The sequence below is a fragment of the Ictidomys tridecemlineatus genome, chromosome 9, assembly GCF_052094955.1.
Source record: "Ictidomys tridecemlineatus isolate mIctTri1 chromosome 9, mIctTri1.hap1, whole genome shotgun sequence".
Taxonomy (NCBI): domain Eukaryota; kingdom Metazoa; phylum Chordata; class Mammalia; order Rodentia; family Sciuridae; genus Ictidomys; species Ictidomys tridecemlineatus.
The window spans coordinates 80372644-80397210 of record NC_135485.1 but is presented as its reverse complement, the minus strand read 5'-3'; the positions used below and the strand labels follow the sequence as shown (position 1 = coordinate 80397210).

The 24567-nt window shown below is 33.0% G+C and overlaps 1 long non-coding RNA gene across 2 annotated transcripts in view; it reads right to left on the bottom strand.

Moving 5' to 3' along the window:
• LOC144366828 (uncharacterized) overlaps positions 1-24567 on the bottom strand; it is a 229543-nt gene that overhangs the window by 67773 nt on the left and 137203 nt on the right. The window contains exons 2-4 of one of the 2 annotated variants that reach the window (XR_013425967.1): positions 12579-12710; positions 3502-3640; positions 2660-2696 (exon numbers count right to left, since the gene is read on the bottom strand). This is a non-coding gene — a long non-coding RNA (uncharacterized LOC144366828). The remainder of the gene's footprint in view (positions 1-2659; positions 2697-3501; positions 3641-12578; positions 12711-24567) is intronic. The other variant, XR_013425966.1, reaches the window with a different exon arrangement.

Here is a 24567-nt window from a genome sequence, read left to right as displayed (position 1 = left end):
AAAGTTTTTTCTCAGCAAGAGAAATACTAAGTGAGGTAAATAGGGAGCCTACATCCTGGGAACAAATTTTTACCCCTCACACATGAGATAGAGCTCTAATCTCTAGGGTATACAAAGAACTCAAAAAGTTAAACACCAAAAAAAAACCAAACAAACAAACAAACAAACAAACAAAAAAAACCAAATAGGCCAAGGACCTGAACAGACACTTCTCAGAAGAGGATATACAATCAATCAATCAAATATAGGAAAAAATGCTCATCATCTCTAGAAATCAGAGAAATGCAAATTAAAACTACTCTAAGATATCGTCTCACTCCAGTAAGAGTAGCAGCCATTATGAAATCAAACAACAACAAGTGCTAGCGAGGATTCGGAAAAAAGGTACACTCATACATTGCTGGTGGGACTGCAAATTGGTGCAGCCAATTTGGAAAGCAGTATGGAGATTTCTTGGAAAGCTGGGAATGGAACCACCATTTGACCTAGCTATTCCTCTTCTCGGACTATACCCATAGGACCTAAAAACAGCATACTACAGAGACATAGCCACATCAATGTTTATAGCAGCACAATTCACAATAGCTAGACTGTGGAACCAACCTAGATGTCCTTCAATGGATGAATGGATTAAAAAATGTGGCATTTATACACAATGGAATATTACTCAGCACTAAAAAATAATAAGATCATGGCATTTGCAGGGAAATGGATGGCATTAGAGCAGATTATGCTAAGTGAAGTTAGCCAATCCCCAAAAAACAAATGCCAAATGTCTTCTCTGCTATAAGGGGGGTGACTCAAAATGGGGTAGAGAAGAAGAGCAGGGGAAGAGGATTACCTCTAGATAGGGAAGAGGAGTGGGAGGGAAAGGGAGGGAGAAGGGAAATAGCATGGATGGTGGAAGGAGACCCTCATCGTTATATAAAATACATGTATGAAGATGTGAATTTGGTGTCAACATATCTTGTGTACAGAAATATGACAAATTGTGGCATAAAGGTGTATTAAGAATTGTAAGGCAAAAATAATAATAATAATAATAATAAGAGAGCTCATGTAAAAAATGTAAATTAAGAAAAAAATTATATCCCCAGATACTAGGTGCTCAATAAATATTTTTGTACAAATCAATGAATATCAGATCTGTGGCCCACAGCCCTTTCTGTGTGAAAAAAACATGTGTGCCTCTCTGATTTCCACTCACCTAAGTATTGTTGCAATTTCTGAACTATCATGTAAGCATGTCTGATTGAAAATCTATTAATCAGTTCAATAAAACAAATTTATTTATAAGTTCAGTTATAGATACAGATTAATGATTGTGTTCTAAACTTGGTCAAATCACTCACATTCTATTAAAATTTTCCCTAAACAAAAATCCTATGAAATCAACTGCTGTTAAAATCTCTCTACATTTGGGAGAAGAAAAAAGGCAGTAAGTGAAATACAAGAATTATTTTGATCCCATAATATAAAAGATTAGTTGGTTCATGAATTGCCTCGATTCTGACTTCAGATAAATTGTCACAATATATCTCAATCAAAGCTAGTTGGGTTTTTCTGACTAAAATTAAAGTTATTTAAATTTTGGCAGGATTTAGAGAAATACAATATATGTCAGCAAAAGAACATCAGATAGTTGTCTAAAGACTCAAGTAAATTATATTCTTGGTACTGGGCACATAATAAAATGATCATGTAATTAAATTTTGTAATTTTATTATTATTACCTTTATTTCTTCTATTTACAATACTTAAGAGTTTCCTAAAATAGGAAAAACAACAGCTTGAAACTAACATTTTTCTTTTCCTTTGTGTTTTCCTATATTCTTCAAATGAGACTCTTTCTCAGGAAATTTTACATAGTATGAATTCCAAAACAATACAAGTTTGTTTTGGTTGAGGACTGAACTCAGGAGTACTCAACCATTGAGCCACATCCCCATTCCTATTTTGTATTTTATTTAGAGACAGGGTCTCACTGAGTTGCTCAGCATCTCGCCATTGCTGAGGTTGGCTTTGAACTCGCAATCCTGCCTCAGCCTCCCAAGCAGCTGAGATGACAGGTGTGTGCCACCATGCCTGGCTCAATACAAGTGTTTCTTGAGAAAAAGATTTCAAAACCACTATTTGAGTGACAAGCAATTCCTTCTTCCAGCAAAAGTATAGTGATAGCAAATTAACTTATTTTTAATACCTACAGAATGCAAGTTAAAAATAAAAATGTGAACTTTAGATAAATGACAAATTAACAGGGCCAAGAGGTTATCAAAGTTTTTGGCAAAGACATCACTTAATAACATCAATGTAAGTAAATAGTAATGGGGGAAACCTACATTTAAATACTTAAAGAAAGGAAATAATTCAAATACAAATACGAATACCACAATAAAACACGTCTGCTTCTTATATAAATGGCATGTATACTTCCTAACTTGCTATAAAACACTAAAGTAGATGTAAACACCACAAATATAACACAAATTAAAAACTCCATACAGTAAATTGACTACTGTGTTAAAAATGATTATTGGGCTGGGGATATAGCTCAGTTGGTAGAGTGCTTGCCTCATATGCACAGGCCATGGGTTCAATCCCCAGCACCACCCCCCCCCAAAAAAAAAGTTATTGGAATTCAAAATATCAATTCTCTTACCTCTCTGAAAGAGAAGTACAAGGGCCCTGGCTTCCACCTACAAAAAAAAATTCATCAATATCCCAATACAATGAGAGTAAAACATTTTTTTAAACTCGCAACTACATGTAGAGAGAAATTTACCAAAATATATCAGTGATATTTAAAAATACTCCTAGATATTTTATTACATAGCTGACCATGATACAGCAAGGTAGCAGATAATTTTAAGATTTGAAATTTGAAGGTATCTGGGAATTTCTATTTGGGCAGTGGGGTGGATGTAGATATAATAGATGTCTGAATGGTCTTAGAGTGTTTTCCTAAAGTCAGGTTTAATTTTTTTTTCTTACATTCTCCTCATCTTCCTTTGATATTCATTCCTTCTCTCTCACTGGGTAAGATCAAAGTAAGAAAGCCTATTATCTGTAAAACTAATAGTTGACATAGATACAGTTGTAAAAATTGGTGCATACTATGAAAGGAGTCAGGAAAAGCATGGGAGAAGTGGAGAATTATACTTAAAAGGAACTAATTATCCTTTTCACTATTAAGCCATGGGGAAGAGGGGAATCTGTTTTCACATGTAAATAAATGAAAAGAAGCTATAACATGTGAAAAGCTAGGTGAAAACTCTGATATACTTTCCTTAACTATGTGAGTTCAGAGCTGGTTATTTCATTATTTAAATACTCCCAAAGTCTTGATTTACTGTCTTTCCTGGCACCACTACGGAATCAGCAACAAAACTACTAACATAATTCTTTGATAATAACTCCATTATTGGTCACTTCACCTGAATCTTCTGCTCTGTTTGTTCTAGTGACACCTAGATTAACCCACAAAAGACACCATCACACAACCTTCCATGCTTGGGAGTTCAAAACGCCTCTCTGCTTGCCTAAGCATTGCAGGGAAAATATCTTTGCCCAAGGAGAAGATGGCTGAGGGTTGTTTTTCTGTTCATTGACAAGCAGGGAGATGTCCTTTGCTCCCAGAACCCTAAAAAAAAAAAAAAAAAAAAACAACATAATACCAAGGTATTTGCAAGGTTGGTCACATCCAACTTCCAAGAAGCCCTTCTCAAGGAAACAAAAGGAAATGCCACACCAACAAAATATTTGAAATAAAATGAAAAAGCAGATCCAATTACTGAGGAATGAACAACTTGATGAAAAAAAAAATCAGACTGGAAGACCTTTTTATAAAAAAAATACACTTTTACCAAGAGTGAACTTCACTATTGTTATTAAAATGCCAAACTTCCTAAATATCAACTCACTTTGAGAACAAACTTAAAAATCCACATATAATCAGCCAATTCAAATATTAAAGAATAAGTCTAACATTCTTTGCTATCGTAGTGCTATCAATATTTGACCCTTACCTTTAAATGTTAATTTTGAGTCCCATTTTGGTTTACTATCTTTGCCTTCATCCACTCAAGTCAATTAGTAGTATAGTGAAAAGAGCTTAACAACTAAATACATATGATAAATACACTTCCGATAACAAAATTACATATTTTCGCTTTATAATATCTTTATCAAACACAATGTTTTTAAACACTACTCACTTTGGAGCTTCTTTGCAAGTTCTTGTACCGATGAATTCTATTATGCTGCTTTTCTATGGTTCCCCTAATTATTTTTCCAATTTTTTTTTAAATACAGGTTCTATTTCTTCTAAAATATGTTTAATCATGGAGAATTCCTCTGCTCTTAACCTTTTTTTTTTCTTGTACTTTTTATTATGCTTAAACATAAAACTAACATCTCTGGGGGATGACTGGCAGATTTCCAATTCATGGTCTTTCAACTGAGGTCACTCATTTTCAACTTTTTTTTTTTTAGGAGCACTTTAATCTAGAGGAAATAGCATGGTATGTTCATCACTCTCTGATGTCACTTCTTATTGTCATTCCACTTGACATACCTGGTTTTCTTATTCTTTTGGTTGATTTTTGGTTTTGTTACTAGGAATTAAACAGATCTTTTAAAATAATCCACTTTTTAAAAATCCTTGTTACTACATTTAAATACTCTTCCATTTATATCACAATCTTTACCTTCAATAAAGCTATTTTCCTTGATGACTTTCTATCCTAACAACTTTCATCTAACCACACTGCCTTTTTCCTTAATATCTAGGGAGAATTGTTTTTTATTGAAAATAAAATTCAAACCAAGACGTATTCAGATTAATATAGATCTAAAGTATTATAAAGAGTCAACATGATGTTAAGCTAGTTTACTAACACTAAGCAATGTTTCACTGAATTCATGTATTTATCTAACACATAATAATAAAAAGATGTGATTTGAGACCATATTACTAATTTGAGGGAATTGTGAGCAAACATTAAATAGCAAGGCATAAAATATAATATACAACATTTCAGATTATTAAAAATCACTGTGAAAAGCTTGCTACTCTCTAACCATCACTGACTCTTAGTCATCAAGCAAAACTTTAGCCCTACTGCTTCCATGTTCCCTGTTGGACTCCCATCATCACTACTGTTTCGTTCCCCCTGACTCTATCCTTAAAATTTTCTACTCTGCCTTCTAAGAATCCCTTCTTTTGAGCAAACTTCCTTATATTCTCAATCCATCAATGAAATCTTAGACCAGTGATTTTCTGTTTGTTTTTTTTAAAGACAGAGTGAGAGAGAGAGAGAGAGAGAGAATCTTTTAATATTTATTTTTTAGTTTTCAGCAGACACAACATCATTGTATGTGGTGCTGAGGATCGAACCTGGGCTGCACGCATGCCAGGCGAGCGCGCTACCGCTTGAGCCACAGCCCCAGGCCCGACCACTGATTTTCTTAACTACTGTCTACCTGTTATCTGACATAAAATCCCTGCCTGCTTTTGTCACCAAATCCTAGCTACTGAAATCTGGACATAATCACACAAGTTTATAAGCTATTACCACCTGTTAAAATGATGCCTAAGGTTCTACCTTCTTTATCAACTCATTCTAATCTTTTTCCCTCTTCACAAATCTTCAACTGCTCCATATTGTTATTCACTCTCAGCAAATAACGTAGTCCTAACTTATCCAAATAGATTAAAGTATCAGTGATACTTCATTGAATTATCTGCCACCAACCTGATGAACTTACAGTACCAAAACACCATTATCTTCTTCTTCCTTCCCATTTTCTACCAAAAATAACATCCTTCTTCCTTTCTATATGCTCTTCCATCTTTGCTCTACATTACATCTCCTCTAGACTTCCAAGCTCCCAGAACTCCTCTTCCTTTTTTAATTTTTCAAGTATTATTATACCTTCTTTCTCTATTCCTCATGCCAGCTTAGAATAGAAAATGATTTATATGAAAGAGTATTAGACTATGGACTCTTAAGATTACAAAAACCACTGCATTTATCACAGTCACAATGACTTAGTCCATTGAATGCCTCCATTTCTTAACTTTCAACAAACATCTGAAAGTTTTTGCTCATTCTTTTTTGACACCTTGACTTGTATGACTCCAGCCTCTCCTGGTTTTCTTTCTGCTCCTCAATCACTACTTCTTAGTCTCCTCTGCAGGAGCCTGCAAAAGGCCATTTGCTACAAGACCATCAAGTGGCTTTTTAAAAATCTTCATATTCTTCTTGCACTACATGCTGTTATGGAGTGATTACACCATTCCCTAGGCTGACAACTCTTTATCTTTACCCAGATCCATGGATGTATATCTTCATTTGAATGCTATTAGGCAATTCCAACTTGTATCTGAAACTGAACTTCTTAGAATCTTTTCTGATGCCTACTGTCCCTGCTGCACCAAGCAAAATTCTTTCTCTAAATTGCCCATCTCAATGCAAGCATTATCACAGTCTTAACTGGTACTCAGAAAACTTGCTGTGCCTTCAAAATTCTCTCCCCTACATCTCATATCAAGTCAAATATTGAGTACTGTCAACTCTGCCTCCTAAATACTTCTCAGATGTTTCCACTTCACTACATTTCCAGTGTAAGCCCCTATCATTTCTCACCTAGACTAACAGCTTCTTCATTGATTATTCAACTGGCAGTCTTACCCTACCACTACAGTTTACTCACCTTACGATAGCCAGATAATTTTTCTAAAATGAAAATCAGGCTATAACATTCCTTTGATGAACTGCCCACTATTCTTAGTATAAGTAGGCTTCATGATCCTAGTTTTCAGTCTCATTTAAACTTTAGTCTTTAATTCTACTCTCAAAATCCTCATGTTCAATCAAGGGCAAATCCAATGCACATACTATTTATGTAATCCCACCTAGCTAACATGTACTCATCATCTAGGTTGTGGCTTAGGAAGAAACCACACCTTACTCAATCTATCACTTCTCCAAGTTTAAGTTGTTCTCTCTACCCATTAATATAAGAGCTGAGCATACTATAAATTCCTCTGGGAAAGTATTCACTATTCTATATCTTAATTGGCCCTTTGCTTTTCTGTATGGTACCCCCAAATCCTGCAATGAAACTTGACAACAGAGCATTCAGAACTATTTTTATCTTTTTTTCATTTCTAGCATTTAAAGCAATGTGTAGAGGGCTGGGGTTGTGGTTCAGTGGTAGAGCACGTGCTTAGCACCCTAGCACATGTGAGGCATAGGGTTCAGTCCTCAGCGCCATATAAAAATAAATCAATATGGGCTGGAGATATGGCTCAAGTGGTAGTGTGCTTGCTTGGCATGCGTGCGGCCCAGGTCCGATCCTCAGAACCACATACAAAGATGTTGTGTCTGCTGAAAACTAAATATTTTTTTAAATAAATAAATAAATAAATATATGTAGTACACAGAAGGCACTCAAGTATTTACTGAATAATAAAACACATTAAAATGAAAGGGTAAAGTTTCTAAGCTGCAAAGCCTGAGTTAAAATGTAAAGGACCAGGCATTGTAAAGCTGCTTCTAAGCTGCAAAGCCTGAGTTAAAATGTAAAGGACCAGGTATTGTTAAGTTCCTATGCTACACTCAAAACCTGAAATTCCTATAGCTGTTAGGAAAATTCCCAGGACTGCCCAGTAGATATTCCCCCTGACCATTTAGTTGTTTAATAACCTAGGACCCTGTGCAGCTTGGCATGTAGGCATTCAGGGCCCAAACCAATCAGTTTAAATGTATCCCCTCCTTAGGATTGACCTATCACTCCTGCCCGACCTGTTCCCGCCAATGAAAGTACTAATCATATTCAGGAATTGTTGTTCAATTTTCCCGCGCCTCATGATGATTTGCTCTGATGTATGCAAAGTCCATGCCCTCCCTAAAAAAGTGTACTTAAGCACTGCTCAACCCCTGCTCAGGGCTCTGGGCTGCTCTCCCTTCTTGAGTGAGTGCGGAGGCCCAGCATGCTGGATCTGCAATAAACCCCTTTTGCTGTTGCATGAGTCGGTCTCTTGGTGGTCTCCTCCTCCGACGTTCGCTGGACCCTTACAAAAAGTATTGTAAACTTAAAAGCTGCCATCACATACAGTCTGTTGATTCTACAGTATTTCATTTGCAAAATAAAGTACATTTGCTCCATAGGACAATTTGTAGCATTATGTTTACAAAAATTTCATTAAGAGCTATGTATGGGATGGGAGTGTAGCTCAGTGGCAGAATACTTGCTTGGCATGCACAAAGCCCTGGGTTCAATCCCCAGCACCATCCAAAAAAAAAAAAGCTGCAAAAAGTACATATTAAATTTATGTAAGCATACTAAACATATTCTATACACCCAAAAAGTTGGAAAAAGTCATCATTTATTTCCTTAGCTTTCTTTTGCAAAGTAATTACTGCTGTGGGTTAATTAGGGTGTCATAAATTGACATTTACTAAGCAGAAAACTCTACGTTGTCCTTGTGGAAATTTAGATATATGACATCAAAAGGAAAACATGGAAAAAGTGATTATTATTATTTATTATTATTATTATTATGGAGCTGAGGATTGAACCCAGTATCTTGTGCATGCAAGGCAAGTACTCTACCAACTGAGCTATATCCCCAGCCCAAAAAAGTGATTTTTAAGAAGGACTTGAAAGGAAGAGAGGTCAAAAAGACCAAAGAGAAGAGTACACTGACTTTTGACACTTTAAGAAAAATTCAAATACTAGAATAACCAGGGACAATAAAACAGATTTCATACATTATAATTTAGAAAATAAAGGAGAAAAGTAGATGGAATATAGATATTAAACAATTATTGATTAATATACTGCTCCAACTGGTAACAACGACTTCATTCGACAAATTATTCAACGAAGCTCATGTGCCGGGGCTAGATTTACAAACAATTCCAGCATGGTTCCTGCCTTCATAAAGGCTACATTTGAGACAAAATAATAATCAAGAAAACAAATTAACGTAAGATTACATATTCTGTGGAGTAATATGAAAAAAACAAGACAAATGCCAAGCTGTGAATCAGTTAAGAAATTGAAAGAATTTTTCTCCTTCCTAAAAATGACTCCAGCTAATTAGATAGAGCAGGACAGAAATATAAACTGTCTCAGACAGGTTGGTACCTTGGTCAGATATCTATCCTTGGCAGAACAAATTCATCTTTCACTCAAATCTAAATCCACCACTCCTGGATTGTGGGGTGGAGTGTAGTATGGAGTACAAGAAGAGTACCAAGGACAAAGATTTTAAACTAAAGGCCATGACATAACAACATCATTTTACCATATCAACTTAAGTATTTTAATTACTACCAATTTCTTCATCAATAAATTCAGGACATTCTCTTTTAGTTCTAAAACTCTATGGCACTGTAATGAAAAAAAAAGCAAATTTAGGACAAAATTTTAAAGGAGGCAAAAAAATGGAGTGACAGAATTGTGAATATCTTGTATTTTTAAAAGTAGGTTAATAAATATTTTATACATAAAGGTAGGAAGCTTTGAGACAGATTATAAAAAAGGCAAAGATGTCAAGTAATTATTATACAAGCTGTAAGAAGGTGAGTACTGTGGCATTTAGAATTGAAGTTAAAAATTTTGGTAGTATGTAACAAAAGGCTATTTTCAAAGGAATCTAATGAAGGAAAATGTCCTTTTCTCATAAGCAACATTCCAACAACTTATAAACTTGGGAAAATAACTATTTATTCCAATAATATTATTTAATTAGTTTAAACTTCACTAAATCTTGATATTGATATTTTAAGTTAAAAATAAATTACTTTTCCATTTAATTAATGATTAAAAGTCACATGCCAAAAACAATCATGACATATAACAAATATTTTCCTTTTTAAAAAAATTCTTTGAATTATAGGTATCTGATCAGTTATTATTTCCCTATGATCAAAGATCTTAGCATTTAAGGTAGCAATTTATATATATATATATATATATCCAAATCTAACAGGGTACAGAGAAAATATCATATTTTCTGTGCTGTTCTTTATTTGAAAAAGGATGCCAAGAAAAATTTTAATTCACCTGGAACATACCCCCTAATATTTATATGTAGGTATAAATAGTACTTTCTTCTGCTCTTACATTTTTTCCTCAACTAGCCATGAAAATAAACAGTAATTCGCAGTTCTCTCCCTCCCTCCTCCTCACACCCCATTACCTGGTAATTTTTACTAATTACTTCATAAATTCTCAGAAACATTCAGCTATACTCTTTCCATATGAATGTTAAAATTCAGAACTAAGAAAATAAAGACTTTTGTTTACTAATAGTGTATATAACAATTTTTTTTTTCAATTATACATGACTCATACTCAGGCAAACCACTGACTGAAGTCCAGTGTTTACTTAGAAAACAAGTTATCTGGTAGCCACAAATTCCCTAAAGATTGTAGCAGAAATGTGTAAAAGGCTTCAAAATACTTGAAAAAAAATCCCATGGAAGATAAATTAAAATAAACAAACATACTAGAAAGGTGATGATTCTTCAAGTAAACATGACAATCTTATTAAAATGCAATATATGTTTTTCTTCAAAAAGAAAATCTAAGAAGATGAAATAGATACTTTATATAAAATATTTACATATACAATGAAAAAAATCCACTATGGTTAGTAGCCTTTATGGATTTGAAGAACTAGATATTTACATATCTCTCTTTCTGCATCTGTGTGTATGTGTGTATGTGTGTTTTGTATATATTTTTAACAGTTGACAGCTGTTTTAGGGCATACAGAGATGCCAAGCTGAATGAGGGTCTTCATTACTTCAAGATTAGCTATCTAAAGTTTCTATTCATTTTAAGTGTTGTTAGTTGGAAGAGTCATTAGTCACTTCCTTGTCTCATAGAACATCAACATACATTTACATTGTTAATGAACATTTGGGGTAAATGAATTAATGGCACTTTTAAACATTAATTCACTCCTAATAACTCAGTATGTCATAGAAATGTTAGGCTAGGATAAAAATGAAAAGCCTTTTCAGTAAAGGTAACTACTCATTCTGTAAACAATAAAGGATAAAATTAATTTAATTTTTTTTAATATTTAATGAAATAGACTAAAGAAAAATATGCACTTAAAAAACAGAAAACTGTATTCTCCACTAGGCGTAAAAGCCATAAATAGTATAAAAACTGTATTAAAGTATTTTATGTACATGTAAAATACTTATAGAAGTATGAGCAAATTTATTTAACTTATTTAATGGTGAGTACTGCTTATAGGTATTAATTACATTGAAGACAAATCCTCACTTGAAAAGCTTTCATGCTTGCTTTCATCCTTACTACTGGGAAAGCTTTCATGCTTACTATTAAAATACTGAAAATAAAATGGTCACATTTTCATATTATCAAATTCTTAAACATCAGGCTGTTGAGTCTTTATGTAAGAAAATATGAAAATAAAAGAATCACAAAGTCATTTTGAAATTCTACTATTTTCATTCAAAACATCAATGGCATTTGCATGATGCAGATATTAAACATATACACACAAAAAATAATAATAAACTCCATAAAAAGGCTTACATTCTAAAGATATAGCCAATATAGTAGTCAACCAATTCTTCAAATTCTCAAAACACAAGCTAATGACAGCCCTTGACATTAATATGAACACACACAAAATAATAATTTTATTTTAAGCATAAAACACATATTACTTTTACTAATTTAAGATATTTTAAAATAGACCTCAAAACCTGATATAAGGGATATGATTGCCAGAATGTTGCAACTCTACAGCATGTACCATCAGAGAATGAAAAGTTGTGCTTCATTTGTGTAAAAAAAAAATCATTAAATTTTTTTAAACCTGATATATACATTTCATGAGTTCAAAATTACAAGTAGTCACTGAGTCAATGATTTTAATCAAATATTTAATGATCTACCTAAAACTAAGGATAAAGCTTCAAAAATTCTCACACATTCATTCCTTCCTTTTAAGTATGTTATTACTATCATTGAGTAAACACTAAGGAAGATTTTTGACAGACACATTTGTTAGGTTTTAATAGGACAGACGCTGACTATACTTTTTAACAGTTCACAACTGAATAATTTGAGTATAGATCTTTAGAAGTATGTCAAATTTTCAATTATTTGCAAAAGGAAGAGAAAAACCAAAAAAAAAAAAACCTCAGGCAATTATTTTTTAATCCTGAAATAACCTTGCTAAAGCAGTGAAAAATCCCTGTAAAAATCAATACCTTTAAAATATGTTTGAGAAAGGACTCTGCATTTGTATGCTGACTTCATAGTTTATTCTCTTTCCTGCCCCACCCTGAGAATGACAGTGTATTAAACATTTGACTAATGCTTCTGTCTGTAATTCAAAGTAGACTTTTTGTAGCATTCATTAGTGTCAATAGTGTTCTGTAAATATCCAGGAAAAAGTTCTTAAAGTTCTTGAAGTTTCCTGGTGAAAACTGAACCAACAAGGAGGACCAAGCTAACTGGAACCCCTATGCTAGGTTTCCTAGCATTCCTAGACAGCAATTGCATACAAAACTCACCTCCAGACTTGTTTGAATAACTGGACAAGGGGTCAATGCCGACTTCTTGTTCTTCTGGCTGCAGAGGACGTCTAGTTTCAGATAAGGAATGATACACTGTAGAAACTGGACAGCATCACCAAAAGGAACTTCCTAGGAAATAAAAATAAACAAAAAATATTTTTTCTTTCTTTCACTTATGAAAAGGAAGAAATATAAGACTGAAATGATTAAATGAGCATTACAGACATTAACAAGTTTTCCACAGGCTCCAGGGACTGTTACTACACCTTAGTAGGCTTATGCAAAAAAGCAAAAAAAGGTGGCAAAAAATTTCTATTTAAACACATTCTCCCAAAATTTGAACTTCACTTATATCCTTTATTTCAATGTTGAATCACATTCATTTTCAGTAAAATTTTGCACAAACAGCTGAACTGGAAGTTAAAAAACAAGCCCTGTTTTTAAATTTATGGCATCTTTTACTACAAAAACAATACATTCACAATAGAAACCTTCAAAGTACAAAAAATTCAGCAAATGATAATCATTTATACAACTATACTAGCTAGAAACAGCACTGTTACAATTTCCATGTACCATACATACTTTTCTTGTCTTTGTTGTGCATATTTAAAACATATATGTTTTTAATGTGATCCATCATGATAAACACAATGATTTATCATGAGTGTCTTCCTTCCTAGTACAATAAAAATATGTATAAGTTACCATTTCTAATGGATCCCTAGCATCCCATCATGTAGCTATAACAATTTATGCAACCAATATCTTATTAGTAAACAATTAGGATGCTCTCAGTTGTTCAATACCATAAACAACCTCACAGTAAATATCTCTGTGTCAAAACCCATGACCATTTCCTTAAGATACATTCCTGTAAGTATACTTGCTGGATTGTAAAATATATTTGTAAATTAAGATTATATAACTTTTTGGTAAATTGTGCTTTAGCAAGATTTGAATATAATAAAAAATTCATTTCCCTTAGGCTTGTGTGGATCTTTTTGAACTGACACAACAGAGATTCATTGAGTATCAAGAAAATGCAATGTGATTACTAAAGATTTTCTGTTTCCTTGACAATTATTTGTTGTTACGATTTGAAAACATGCTTTAAATATTAAGTATATTAAGTCTCTGGCGTATGACACATACATTTTTCTCAAAGGGTGTCCATCTTTAAGTTGTTATGACATAAGGGTATTTTGTGACAGAAAGTATACATTTTTCATTTTTATGCATCAAAATATGACTGTATTTCCATCATGGGTTTATTTCTTGTGTTATCTTACAAAGGCACAATTACATAAGTAACCACCTATATATTTTATGATTTTGACAGAGCTTCCCCTCAATTCTTATTCCAAATATTTTTGTTCTACATTATTCCAAATTGAAAACATTAAAAAAAAATCTTGGGTTTCTAAGGTACCTTAACTATTGTGGTTAAGATCCTAAATGTGCCCCCCAAAGCTCATGTGTAAAAGGCTTGGTCCCCAGCTGATGGCACTATTGGAAAGGGGCAGTAACTTGAGAACAGCTATAGTTGAAGGAAGTTAGGTCATTGGAGGGCATGCCCTAGAAGGCTATAGTGGCCCTGGCCCCTTCCTCTCTGTCTTTACCTCCCAGTAGACATAAGGTAGGCAGCTTTGCTCCCTCCACCATGCAACTCCTATCATAATATTCTACCCACCCAAAAGCAATTGAACCAACCAATTATGCACCAAAACCTCTAGAACTGTGAGCCAATATAAACCTTACCTCCTTTAAGTTGATTTCACAGGTACTTTGACACAACAATGGAAAACTCACATGTTAACTTCTTGTAATTTTTCTATAGCCATGGGATACAAATTAACTTTTCAAATCAGAATTCTAACAAAAATTAAATGAGGCTCATCAATTTTATCCAAAATAATGCAAGTAAAATAATATTTTAAATTTCTATGTCAGAGAAGACATGAAATAAAAAAATGAGAAAAAATAAATGGGAAAAGCAAGTCCAAAAAAATGAATACTTAATTTTATAAGATATAGTCCTTAGCTATGGAGAAAAGGTCTCAGTGATACTCATGAATACACAAATCCTTGATCAACTTTCCCCAATACAAAATGTTCCTCCGTTCCATTCACTTTTTCTCTAAAATCCTCACCTTGTAAAACACGCCTTTCCTGTTCACTTCCTCCATTTTTATTAGAATCCTCCAACTTCTCACCCACCCACAAATCACAGTATGATGTTAACAAGTCCTATGCCCTGGGATTGTGGCTAAAACAACAGAATCAAAGGCTTAAGGAAAATAGAAAACTTATATTGTGGAGATAAAATAAAAAATTTCTAAAGCCAGAAAACCCTAAGTCCATAGAGTTAAAATAGTTGTCACTATTTGCTTCATATGTATGCAAATCAATACATATCTATAAAAGGAACTCTGGGAAATTATCTACTAGAGGATAGAAAAATATAGATAATCAGATAATATAGAAGTTATTAAAAAATCTGATAATCGTGTTGAACAAATTAATTAAAAGAAATTCTTCTAGAACAATAAAGCTAACCAAATTTAAATGCCTATTATATTCAGGCAAAAAGCGTTATTAATTACAGTATACATTTGCAAACAACGAATACTGTTGTGAAAACACTCTAAATTCTTCATGTACACTTATCATTTCATCTCTCTTACAACTTGGTGATGATGTGTCTTCATTATCTTTGTTTTCAAATTAGTTTAAGAGAAAACTAATTAAATTTGTCTAGAGTAACACAATTAGAAAGTACCGAAGCCAGAATTTGAACACATTCTGTCTAGATCCAGAGCTTATATTTTTTCTCATATACTACAAGGGGATCTCAATAAGTCAATGAGGCACACAGACCAAGTATAAAACAAGGTGTAAGATGATGAGTCTGTGAATAATGAAACACCCTTAATTCTGCTTCAGCTCTTTCAAGACAAAATAGATATACAGAATTTTCTGTGAACTCCCCTTACTTGTAATTGTGGCAAATAATTCAAATTTAGAAATAAATACTGTGCAGAACAGATTAAACAGATTCTGAAATTGTATCTGGGCAACTATTTTTTAATGTAATATTCATATCCTCTTCCATGTTGCTACATCTTAAAAATACGAAATTAAAAATTTTTAAATGACTTATTCCAAGTTAACAGCTAGATTTACCTTAAAATTTCTTTAATATCCTAAACCATGTTTTTATAACTTCATTATCTAAATTTCTTTTTGTATTATAGATTTCACATACCTAAAATGATTTGTATGAATTTTAAACTTTATAAATAACAGACAACTGACAAGCAAATTGATATCAAAGTCTATTTTATAAAGGAACAACAAGCCAGGTGTTGTGGCATGTTCCTATAGTTCAAACTATTCAGAAGCTGAGACAGGAGGCTCTCTGGAGCTCAGGGGTTTAAGACCAGTAAAGGCAACATAGAAGATCCCCTACTCAAGGAGGCATTGGGGGGGGGGAATTTAAAAAAAAAACTGTTACCACATTTAGTGACAAATGCCTGTAATCTCAGCTACTTGAAAGGCTAGTGGAAGAGGAATACAAAAGTTTGAGGCCAGCTAGGACAAAGCAGAAAGACCTTATCTCAAATTAAAAAAAAAAAAAAAGACTTGCAGCTCAGAGGTAGAGTGCTTCCTTTGCAGGGGCTGTGGTTCAAGCCCCAGACCCTGAAAACAAAGAAAAGATGTCTTTTTGGGCTGGGGATGTGGCTCAAGCGGTAGTGCGCTCGCCTGGCATGCCTGTGTCCCGGGTTCGAGACTCATCACCACAATCACCACATACAAAGATGTTGTGTCCACCGAAAACTAAAAAATAAATATTAAAAATTCTCTCTCTCTCTCTCTTTAAAAAAAAGAAAAATGTCTTTTTATATTTTATTATTAAATTAAGATATACTACAATAGGATGATGTTTATATATTCATTCAATGTATTACAAGATACTTAAAGATCTTTTCAACAACTTAAAGGAAATTAAGCTCACTAATGTTTCAATGGATTTAGTTATAATTATAAATCTTCAGTACTTGGCAACTATATGGTAACCCCACCCCCCAAACTGGAATACATTAATCTATAATCATTCTATATAATCAGGAATCCACTTTCTCCAAATTTATTATGCCTATAGTTTTGACTGAGATACTGAAATGCTTTTATAATTAATAAAAGTAAACCTGATGACTATTAATAATGAGTTATTTCAAGCAATATGTGGAAGAGAAAAAGTGTGAAAAATATTCTGTTTTATTTTAATTATAATCTTAAATAATGATCTAATTCAAAGGTAACTTATTAAAAGTTGGCACTTTTGTTGTTTTATTTTAATAGAAAGGGATATTTTGGCATTTTAGAATACACAAAAATACTCAAATGTGTCAGTTATTGCTATGCTGATTACCTTATAAAAATCAGAATAAAACATGGCTTTAAATTGTGAAATACTTTTAAGAAATTCTCAGTTTCTTTCATAAATATACCACAAGAAAATATGTCTCTGTACTTATTTTAATATTTCTTACATTTAAATTCAATACCTTTATCATACTATATGAAAATATTTGATAACAATTCATACAAAAATGAAGGTCTTTAGTTTTAAAAATAATCACTCTAAAATTAACAAAAACTTCGAGTTTTAATGATCCATTACATCTTCAATTTGTATTACAAACTTTGACTTCTATACATGATCTCTACCATCTAGTTTCTACATAGAGAAAAACACAGAAAGACCAGAAGTAGACCTCTTTGTAAATGACTACTCAAATCCGTGAGAGATACATTTCAGTTCTCTCAAATGCTACACAGCTATGTCTAGACTTCTTGATAAAAATGATACCCAATTTTTATGGAAAAGGGACTGTCTTTACTTTCTTATAATTTTTATAAATAACAAGTTTCCCTGTTTTACACAAATTTGAAATTCAGAAAACTCAAAACTGGTTTTAGTACTATCCTGGTCACAGAAACTGACAAATTAGGTGGAAATTTCCATCTCATCTTAAATTAAGTTACCTTCTAAGGACAATCTTAAAGATACCTGCACTAGTTTCACATATCTGATTCTTATAGCATTAAATGTAAAACTGATCTGTCTAAAAAGAGGGAAGTCCTGTGCTACTGATTAACAAAATGGTGGAAGCTTAGCACTGAAGTTTGGAAGACAGTTTTAAAATACATGAAAACGTTTTAAAACTTCTTTCACATGCATAAGCGTCTCAAAAACTTCAAATTATTACCACTGTACAGATAAAATGAAAGACTAAATTATTCTCTTTTATTTCTCTTTTTAAATGATTATAACAGAACCTCTAGGTTTTGTGTATTTCAGTTTATATCCATTACTTCACTGTTTCTAATACTTTGGTATGGAATTAGCATTCTGAGTTGTGTCATTCTAAAGACATCCGTATTCAAAAAAGCTCATAAGCATACTACATTCATTTAAATTCACTGATGGTAAACTTAAAAAGTCAAACACTGAAATGATAAAGTAATATTATTTCACACAAAGGTTTCTTCAATAATAAAAACATATCAGAGCTTAAATAGGCTACTTCCAGAATATGATTATAAAAGGAAGAGATACAGCATAAATGTGTGTTACAGATAGCATGTATTTACTATGATGAATATTTAACCTAAAATATGATGTCTTGGCTATAAAAGCAAGTTTTTATTAATAGAAGCTCTATTTTTATAATAGGAGATGAGGTAATTAACATTATCTATAAAATTAGGAAAAAACACCTTTAAGTGTTAGTAGCTAAAGGTACAGTTGACAGTTGGAATTAATGATGTTCTCTGAAGTCTTAATTACAAGGGAAGATGGGAGGAAGAAGAAAAAAAAAAGAACAGTGTTCAATTTTTAAATTCTGTCAATCTTTAATGCAAAAGTGTTACACTGGACTTTAAACAGATTAATTGTTAAAATCAATCATTTGAAAGTCTTAATATTTAATATTGTTAGATTGTATATCAAAGTAGTTTTCTTATTTATTTACTCCAAACCTTTCCAGAATACTTCATTTGAACAACAGGGGTTCTATTTCTCACAAGACAAATGCATTTACAATGCCAAATAAATCATATATAAAAGCATTTGTCTTAATACATGTCATTCAATATTAAGTATCACCCATTGGTAAAACCCTAAAACCCCAACTCATTTTTACCAGTCATAAAGTTGTAATATAAAGTGCTGTTTAATAAACAGGTACAGGACTACACAATAAAGTTCTTCATACAAGAACAATGATTTTTTTTTAAAAAAAGGTACTTAATCCTTATAATTTTATGCTGTAAGAACAAAGGTTTAGGGTTAACTGGACACTGAAAATTAACATACTACACTAATAATGTACACAATGAAAACTATGCAGAATACATGAAAGTTTCAAGTTAGACTTGATCAGTTAAAACTGCTATAATAAAAATACTATTGACTGGGTGGCTTAAGCTATTTGTTTTTCACAGACCTGAAGACTAAGAAATCCAAGTTCAAAGTGGGGGTAGGTTCAGTTCCTCATTTGCAAATGGATATATTTTTGCTGTGTCCTTATATAGAGGAGATAGAGGTCATTTCTCTCCCTCATACCTTCCATAAGGGGATTAATCTCATTAATGAAGGTTTTCCTCCAGTGACCTAATTATTTCCCAAAGGCCCCCACTTCCAAACATCTTCACATTAGAGATTGGGGCTTTTTCAACATATGAACTGGGGGTATGGGGTGACAACATTTAGTCCATAGTAAGTATGTAATATAAGACTAAGTAAAAAAAATTCTTAAAAACTTTTTCAAAAGTTTTTTGTTTTCTTTCTGGAAAAACACCTCTCCTAACACTAGAGTCCTAGTTTCATCTCTCTCACTGAATTCTTCTAATGCCCTCCCAACTGGTCGTCCTGATTCTATTCTTCACTGTTGTTATAAAGCCTATTATAACAATCTTGTTTCTTTTGTCAGTTTGGCTGGGACAAGTCACTCAATGTGAGAGGCTTCAAGAGACTTTTCTCTCAATTACAAAGGTGTAGACTATTAATTATAGTGCATTAGCCAATCCTAGCTTGGTCTACCTCTGGCATTCTTGTAATAATATATGTTACAATATATAATTCTTGTTATAATATTAGAATCATCACTACATTGATATTTTCTAAAACTTCTACATGAAATCAGCCTAATAAACCAGCTTCCTATATCTTACCACACAATAGTCAATGTGATTTTTTTTTGGCATTATAGTTTCCCAACACTTTTAGCATGAAGTCCAAACTCTTTAAGAAGCCCTAAATTCATGTCCATGAATAACCCTTTGATTCTACTCTCCCTTTTCCCTCAATATGCTCTACCCACAGGACTGTTTTTTCTTACCCTTCAAACATAAATACTGCTCATTGCCACTTTAGGTCTTTGCATATCTCCTGTTATTCCTCTGGGAATACTTTCTCCTTCATATTATTCAGATATCTGCTCAAATTGAGGCCAGCATAAAAAGTTTTTCCTGGATCCTATCTAATCCATTGGCATATCTTGTCCATTACAACCTCAAAACAAACTCCAGAAGCAGATCACTGTGTACCACACTCAAGTCATCCAAGTCATTGCCACCCACATTGTGATCTATATAAAACTATTCAGTAAGCTTCCTGTTCCCAGCCATGCTTTCTACAGTTACCTAACTGATTCATTTAAAATTTAACTTAGCTGCCATCCATATTTCTCTTTTGGTCACAAGCTAATGGCTTCTCTTCTCAAAATAAAATAAAAAATTTCCACAAAGCTCTATACAATTTTGCTCCCTGCTACTGCTTTGAACTTTGATCCACAACTCTCCACTTTTCACTCCAATCCTCCGGTCTTCAAGGTCTGTTGATAGTTCTTCAAATGTGCTGAGCAAGTTTTTAGCAAAGGAAGAGGGGCGAGGGTTGTCCTTTCTTCTTTCCAAAAACAAATATCCAGAGGATTCTCACCCCAATTGCTTTTAGGTCCTGGTTCAACAGTTGCTTTGTTTGTGAGTTCACTGAGGACCACACTCCCAGATATACAACTTTATACCCCTCCAACCCAATCCCCTTAACAGCTTTATTTTTCTTAAAACATTTATCACTATATAATATATTACGCATTGTTTCTATTTTGTTTACTATGGACAATTCTTCTAAATTCTAGTAAAGCAAAGTTATCACCCAGGGAATGTAACCTTATTTTTTTTTATTATGGCATTCTGGATAAAGTTTTAAAGAGTCATAATAAAACACAATGAGAAGAAATTTAACTAACTCTGAGTTAAATACTAATTTAAATTAACTTTAAAAAAGTTCTTAGGTGTATGTGAGGGACATATATTAGCACAAAATAAAATTTCTAAAATAAATGATATTTGAGGAGATAGATCCCATGAAACCGATTAGAAGGCTGGGAAATAGCAACTCAGTAGTGGAGCATTTGTCTACCATGCACAAGGCACTGGTATGATCTCTAGCACCACAAAAAGTAAAATGAAACAGACTAAAAAACTAGGTGAGTAAGATCTTCAAATAATAATTAAAGGAGGAAAGAGTTAGTCCCAGATAGGGTCCTTTCTAGGCTAAGGAGTCCAGCAGACACCTGGTCTGTGCTGCTGTTCGGAGTACATGCTCAGAACCTTAGGAGGAAAAGGAGAACCTGAGTTCCCTGAGGACCAATAGATTTCTAAGGCCACTCTTGCAGAGCAGGTGTGTGCACTTGTGTGTGAGGGTGTGTCTGAGCATGCATACTTTTGCCACCTACACTTACCTGTGCTTATTCATACTATTACCTTCATAAGGTAGAAAGCTGTTATCTTTAACACTGCCCTTCAGCCAAAATACCCTCTGTTTTACACTAAAACCAAAGAAAACAAAAGGGTGCATGAAATCTGTGCATTTTACTCAATGTGTGCTCTTTACTCTTATTTGGACTGAAATGAGATTAGCTGGTAGATATACCTGTACAGTGGGTGAGAACTGTCACAAGCCTTTTTGTTTCAACTTTGAAAATTTAAATATAAAGTATGAAGATGTGAATTTGGTGTCAACATACCCTCTATATAATCAGATATATGATAAATTATGATATAATGGTGTATTAAGAATTGTAATGCAGAAAGAAAGGAAGGAAGAACGGGAGGGAGGGAAGAAGAATAAAGAAATTCCTGAGAAGGTAATGTTATAACTTAAATATGGATGCTTTACAAAGTTAAATTTCCAAAAATAAATAAAAGAAATACATAGTATCCAATGATGAAAATGTCATAAAGCAGTGATTATGAAGAATCAAATAAAGTTCATGAAAAAGGAACCACCACTGGAATTTCCAAGTACCCTTATGCATTTACAAAAAGGGTAATATTTAAATAAGAAAGATAAGCTTGAAAGGCCTTCAGAATAACATCTGGTTCAGATTTGATATAAAGTAGACAATCTTGTGTGGCTAATCTTTTAAGTCAATTTTATTAAAAATCCACACATCTAAACATAAATAAGGTATGTTATAACTAATTCTACTTTTCTTGTTTTGAAAGATGATTTTACTTTTGTTGCAATTATTTTTTCTTCAGATGAATTAAATTCTACATAAAAGATGACACTCTGTAAGACAAATTATATCTACTTTTTAATTTCATATACTACTTATGACTGACACAAAGATTAAATAAATCATGTATAGGAACATATATCAAAAACTGCAGCATCTTGTGGTTTCTTCACAATAATAAACAAAAAATTCTTCATAAGACAGCAGATGTATGAGTAGCTACATTTTGTTTAAGGTTATATGGATCTCAATTAAGTAAAAGTAGTGTAGACTGTAAAGAGAGATTAGGAAATCACTAGAAGAGGAGAGGAGAATATTCATTGGGGCAGGGAAAACATCATGTGCAAGGGCTCAGAGAAGACAGTGCAGGAACCTTCCAATCAAAATGTAAAAGGAATCAGGTTCAGCTTGGTGGACAATCAGGTTCAAGAAGCAGAAAGGATTCAAGGCACAGCTTATAGAACATGCCCAAGATTCGGCAATGGAAACAACTGAGCACATTTTAAATTAAAAAAAGGACAGAATTTCTGCTGCTGCTTTTCTATACTTAACCTTTCTTTAGCTAAACCAAGCTATAAATCTCAGCACTTCCATACATGTAACTCCTCTGGCAGGCAGTACTTTTATTACTCAATTGCCACTTGCCCTTAAACTTCAATGCAAAATCACCTCTCCTCAAATTCCTTTCCCAAATTTTGTTTCAGATGCCCACTTCATACTTAACACCTTGACATGAACCATTGCTGAGTAAAAAAATTGGTTTTCTTCTAATCTGTACTTCTTCCTAAGGGTAGTGGACATATTTTTATTCGCCTATACTTCAAGTTACTAGTATACTAGTCAATCAATAAAAATCCAAAATATATACTTCAGTGTAATTCCAACATATGAGCAGTAATTGAGACATACTTGTTCTACATAAGCACACAAATTTAAATGATTTAAAAGACCCTTTTGTACACCATCAGAACAGATAACAAAACTTTAGGTTACACTGGTCAGGCTACATGATATGAGTTGTCTATCATATTTTTAAAAGCTATACCGTATTTTTATCATATCATATTTTTAAAAGCTATACCGTATCATATCATATTTTTAAAAGCTATACCGTAAATATGACCTAAAACACTCATTAACAAATACACACTGAGGACATATAGCACTGCTATAGCACTGCTCTTTATATCAATGCAAATCCAAAAGGCAGTGAGCTTAATTTTATATAATACTTGGTGAAAATCATCACTACAATATAGCATGTTATATTGAAATATAGTATTCGTCTTTAATAAAAATTCTGGACATTCTCACATTAGATGACAAACTAGATTAACTAGATTTCTTTTCCACAAAATCAAAATTCTTTTTGAAATGTCAGCCTTGAAGATCATAAAATTATACAGAAGGAGGAGGAAACATGCTTATAGTGCATATAAATATGAGAGTATATTGCTGCATTTAATTACTGGTTCAAACAACAACCTGATCTAACCTTTGACAAGTAAAATAAATGTTCTGAATAAATTAACTAAAGCAAACATTTGCTGTTAATGCTAGCTAATTATAATAAGAGGCTGAAAGATAAGGGGGAAGAGAGATGAAGAAGAGAATGAGAAAGGAAGATGAAATTGTTTTTAATTAAGGTTGAGATCTGCAACTATTCATTGAAACATGATTTTTTTTTCAATGAATTCAATTCACAGAAAAGGGCAAACCCAACAAAGTTGCTTGATAAATTCTCAGATAAAAAAAAACATTAAAGCTGGGGCTGGGGATGTGGCTCAAGCGGTAGTGCGCTTGCCTGGCATGCGTGCGGCCCGGGTTCGATCCTCAGCACCACATACAAAGATGTTGTGGCCACCGAAAAATTAAAAAATAAATATTAAAATTAAAAAAAATATTAAAGCTGATTGAACAGTTCATTCTTTCAGTAGTAAAAAGTAACCTCACGACCATGGGAACAGGAAAACAAGTATAGAAGTATTTGGGTACAATCAGATCCCCTTCTCTCGAGGTGCTCAATGTTTAATGAGAAAAGAGGAAGAGGGATACCACACGCAGTAAAAATAACAAAATAAAAACAGATGTCAAATTAAATTGAAATTTCAGGGAAAAAACAATATAATATTGAGATGTTCTAAAAAGTTTTCATTGTTCATCTCAAAGTTAACTTTAACTGAGCATTATCTATTTCATCTGAAAACTCTACCAGTACACAGATAAAGACAAGTAATCATGGGAAAATATATAGGTTTCCCACTGCAGAAACACTGGGATTAGAGGACATCAAAACTTTTAAAAGGGCAAGATCCTCAAAAACTTACCCCAAAACAGGAAAGAATTGTTTTCCAGAGCTGCTATCTAATTGCTACTAGAAAAGAACATAATTA